Raw genomic sequence first — 4,759 nt, forward strand, 5'->3', positions numbered from 1 at the left:
CTCTGTCTCAAAAAAAAAAAAAAAAAAGAGCAGCCCCTGGCCTGGTGTGTTCCTGGTCCTGCCTGCCTCTGATGTACGTGTGACGCAGGCCTGGCACCAGCCCTCTCTGCATTTCCTTTTATTCCCCTTTCTTTCCCTTTCCTTCTTTCCTCTCTCCTGCGCTCTCTCGCTCTGTCACCCAGGCTGGAGTGCAGTGGCACGATCTCGGCTCACTGTAACCTCTGCCTCCCTGGCTCAAGTGAACCCCCTGCCTCAGCCTCCCCGGTAGCTGGGCCTGCAGGTGCACACCCCCACCGCCACCTAATTTTTTGTATTTTTTGTAGAGACGAGGTTTCACCATGTTGGCCATCTCAAGTGATCCCCCCGCCTGAGCCTCCCAAAGTGCTGGGATGACAGGCCTGAGCCACCGCGCCCGGCCTTGGTTCTCCTTTTGTTCATCTGGATAAGGAAGGCTGGACCCTCGCAGACCTACCTTCCCACCTTGCATTCTGCCCCGAGCAGCGTGCTCAGGCCACGTGGAGAAGCCACCCCTAGTTCCAAGGGTGGATGTGGCACCTCGGCCTGGCCAATCAGAGCTGCCAGTGTCCTAGGTCCCAGTGACTGGTTCAGGTTGGACGCATGGCCCAACGAGAGGCCTTTCCTGGGAGTTCTGCCAGGAGCATGGTGGTGAGGGGCGGGGGGTGGACCTGAGAACCTTGCCTGGGGTCCTGGATCCAGCTGTACCTGATGCTAGCCAATTTCATTTCAATTCTTCAGTTTCATCGATCTCTGAATTATGATTTTTGCCAAAATGGCTTTGAGTCCGCTTCTGCTGCTGTTTGCAGAAGGGCCTGCACTGACCGCTGTGAATGCCAAGCGTGGGTGACCAGGCCTCCACAGGTTATGCATCTGTAGTGCCAGCTGTATGCCAACACAGCGTAACCCCAGAATCCCTATTCCAGTACAGCGTATTAGGGAGCTCAGATGGGGTTGTTTGGGGTTGAGACAGGGCCCAGTCCCACTGCTCTGGGAGGGTTACTCAGCTTGGTGCTGTGGGGTGGTTGCTGGAGATGGGTGGGAAAAGCAGGGGTGTCCCGAGGGGAGACAGGGCATCCTGCTGGGGCGTCGGGCCTGTCAAGGTGTTTGAAGGCCTGGAAGGGGGGTTCAGCCCTGCCTTTCCTCCTCCTAGGGCATACTGGGGGGCCTCTGTGCCACTACCCTGCCTCTCCACCGTTCCACTCTGCTGAGGAGTTGGAGGAGCCCAGAACCACCCCATCCGGGGCCCTGATTGGCGCGTGGCCTCCAGAGTCCTTTTCCCTTCTTACCTGCTCTGAAGATACCTCTCAATGTCCATCTGTTCTCCATGCGACCATTTATCCAGCAAACGCTGACTGGTATTTGTGAGCCACACAGGCCAGCCCTGTCTTGCTCAGACCTGCAGGAGAAACTGGCAGCAGAACGGGATTGTCACCTCCCTCCCAGCACCTGCGAGGACAACTGGGGCTGGGGGGTGAGGGAGGCAGGCATCGGGGGCCCCAGACCCTTCTAGAACTCCGAGTCACTCATAGCCCCCCTGGGTACGACCTCAACCAGTGACTGACAGTTTTGTCTCTCTGTTGCCAGGCGGGAGTGCAGTGGCATGATCTTGGCTCACTCACCTCTGCTGCTGGGTTCAAGCGATTCTCCTGCCCCAGCCTCCCGAGTAACTGGGATTAGAAGCACCTACCATCGTGCCCAGCTAATTTGTAGTTTTAGTGGAAACGGGGGTTTCACTATCTCGGTCAGGCTAGTCTTGAACTCCTGACTTCGTGATCCACCTGCCTCAGCCTCCCAAATTGCTGGGATTACAGGTGTGAGCCACCTCACCTGGCCCAGTCCTCTCTCTTAAAAGGGATCTAAGCCAGGTATGGTGGCTCACGCCTGTAATCCCAGCAGTTTGGGAGGTCAAGGCTGGAGGAACTCCTGAGTCCAGGAGTTGGAGACGAGCCTGGGCAACATGGAGAGACCCTGTCTCTATAAAAAAAAAAAATAGCTGGGCATGGTGGCTCACACCTGTAATCCCAGCACTTTGGAAGGCTGAAGTGGGCAGATCACCTGAAGTCAGGAGTTCAAAACCAGACTGGCCAACATGGTGAAACCCTGTTTACCATAAATATAAAAAATTAGCTGGGTGTAGTGGTGGGCACCTATAATCCCAGCTACTTGGGAAGCTGAGGCAGGAGAATTGCTTGAACCTGGGAGGCGGAGGTTACAGTGAGCTAAGATCGAGCCAGTGCACTCTAGCCTGGGTGACAGAGCGAGACTCTGTCTCAAAAAATAATAATGGGCTGGGTATGGTGGCCTCTTGCAGTAATCCCAGCACTTCGGGAGGTTGAGGCGGGTGGATCACCTGAGGTCTGAAGTTTGAGACCAGCCTGACCAACATGGTGAAACCCCGTCTATACTAAAAATACAAAATTAGCCGGGCGTGGTGGCACATGCCTGTAATCCCAGCTATTTAGGAGGCTGAGGCAGGAGAATCGCTTGAACCCAGGAGGCCAAAGTTTCAGTGAGCTAAGATCGTGCCATTGCACTCCAGCCTGGGCAACAAGAGCGAAACTGTGTCTCAAAAAACAATTAAAAATAATAAAAGATGTCTGATCAGGACTTTGGACTGTCAGACACCTCATCACCCCGAGTCCAAGGGCTCCTGGGAACACTGGTTAGTTTGCATCTCATTTGCACGTTCGATTCGCCCTTTTTGCCTGGAGGGCATCCCGCCCACTTTGGCCGCCAGGGGGCGCAAGAGGCAAAGCGTTGGCGGGAAGCTCAGCCTCCGTCCAGTCATTGTCTGCAGTCCTGGCTGGCCCTGGTGGGCACCCTGTGACCCTCCACCCTTTTTCAACCTAAAGGCCCTTGCTCCCACTTTTCAGAGAGTGAACTGAGGTTCTGAGAGGCCAGAGGGCTTTGAGAACAAGAGCTCGAAGCCTCCCTTGTCAGGGTGGAGGGCAAGGGCACTCCTAGAGCTTGCTCATTAGCATTTGCTGGCCAGGGGCGGTGGCTCACACCTGTAATCCCAGCACTTTGGGAGGCCGAGGTTGGCGGATCACTTGACGTCAGGAGTTCGAGCCTGCCTGGCCTACATGGTGAAACCTCGTCTCTACTGAAAGTACAAAAATTAGCTGGATGTGGTGCACACCTGTAATCCCAGCTGCTCTGGAAGCTGAGGCAGGAGAATCGCTTGAGCCCGGGAGGTGGAGGTTGCAGTGAGCCAAGATTATGCCACTGCACTGCAGCCTGGGTGACAGAGGTAGACTCCATTTCAAAAAAAAAAAAACACCCAAAAACCAGCTGGCGCGGTGGCTCATGCCTGTAATCCCAACACTTTGGGAGGCTGAGGCAGGTGGATCATGAGGTCAGGAGATTGAGACCATCCTGGCCAACATGGTGAAACCCTATCTCTACTAAAAATACAAAAATTAGCTGGCTGTGGTGGCGCACGCTGGTAATCCCAGCTACTCGGGAGGCTGAGGCAGGAGAATGGCTTGAACCTGGGAGGCGGAGATTGCAGTGAGCCGAGATTGCACCACTACACTCCAGCCTGGCCACAGAGCAAGACTCCATCTCAAAAAAAAAATAATAATGGTATTTACTCCTGGCAGGACTCCGGAGATAGGTGGGCAGCTAGAAGAGAGACAGTGAGCTCTCTGTGCCATGGGGCATCCAAACAAGTGTGCAGTGCTCAGGAGGCTAGAGGTCACCCAGAAGGGATCCCAACCATGGTCTGCGGAGGGGGTAAAGAGACTCATAGAGGGCAGCGACCTGCCCCTGCTCTGTCCACAGTGGTCAGGATGAGCATCAGACGTCCGCGGGGTTTGTCCTTAGCCCTCGGTCTGAGTCCTAGTTTTTATTTCAGACCTGCTCTGGGTTGCTAGAGAGTCCTGCACACTCAGGCCCCTGGAAAGCCTCTTTTTAGCCCTGTCATAGCCCTGAACAAGGTTTCTGGGTGCCCCAGGCGTGGCCCCCACTCACTTTCACAGCTTACACCTTCCTGGGGATTCTCCAGTTCTTCAAGAAACCCGTGGTGGCTGTGCGCAGTGGCTCACACCCATAATCCCAGTGCTTTTGGAGACCAAGGCAGGAGGATCACTTGAGCCCAGGAGTTTAAGGCTGCGGGGAGCCATGATTGCACCACTGCACTCCAGCCTGGGCAACAGAGCAACTGCGTTTCTAAAAAATGAAAGAGGCTGGGCATGGTGGCTCACGCCTGTAATCCCAGCACTTTGGGGGGCCTGGGCAGGTGGATCATGAGGTCAGGAGTTTGAGACCAGCCTGGCCAATATGGTGAAACCCTATCTCTACTAAAAATACAAAAAGTTAGCTGGGCGTGGTGGCATGTGTCTGTAGTCCCAGCTGCTCAGGAGGCTGAGGCAGGAGAATTGCTTGAACCTAGGAGGTGGAGGTTGCAGTGAGTAGAGATCGAGCCACTGCACTCCAGCCTGGGCGACAGAGCAAGATTCTGTCTCAAAAAAAAAGAAAAGAAAAGAAAGAAACCCATGGAGACACCCCTTTGGTGCCACCATGCACTGGGTCGGGGCCCAAGGAACCCCCAGGCTGGGGGAGACAGAGGCAGGCACACACTCTACCCTACCCCCTGGGTCAGTGCTAAGCTGGAAGGAGGGACGGCGAGGTAGAGGGACCTCAAGTGGTAAGAGGATGGGAACACCTTTGGAGGAGGGAACATTGTAGGTGGGCCTTGAGGGCTGCTATTACCCCAATTCTTTTTTTTTTTTTTTTTTTT

The 4,759-nt window shown here is 54.8% G+C and overlaps 1 protein-coding gene across 4 annotated transcripts in view; it reads left to right on the forward strand.

Annotated features, from left to right (window-relative positions):
* BORCS8 (BLOC-1 related complex subunit 8) overlaps positions 1 to 4,759 on the forward strand; it is a 45,027-nt gene that overhangs the window by 15,846 nt on the left and 24,422 nt on the right. Inside the window, exon 6 of one of the 4 annotated variants that reach the window (XM_032271274.1) lies at positions 1,169 to 1,661. The exons of 2 other annotated variants lie outside the window; for them this stretch is intronic. The gene's annotated coding sequence lies outside the window, so the exon portion shown is untranslated. Of the gene's footprint in view, positions 1 to 323; positions 795 to 1,168; positions 1,662 to 4,759 lie in introns of those variants that run through there. One more of the 4 variants, XM_032271270.1, reaches the window with a different exon arrangement.

Source organism: Sapajus apella, unplaced genomic scaffold, assembly GCF_009761245.1.
Source record: "Sapajus apella isolate SASKATOON/1434 unplaced genomic scaffold, GSC_monkey_1.0 scaffold227, whole genome shotgun sequence".
NCBI classification, from domain to species: Eukaryota; Metazoa; Chordata; class Mammalia; order Primates; family Cebidae; genus Sapajus; species Sapajus apella.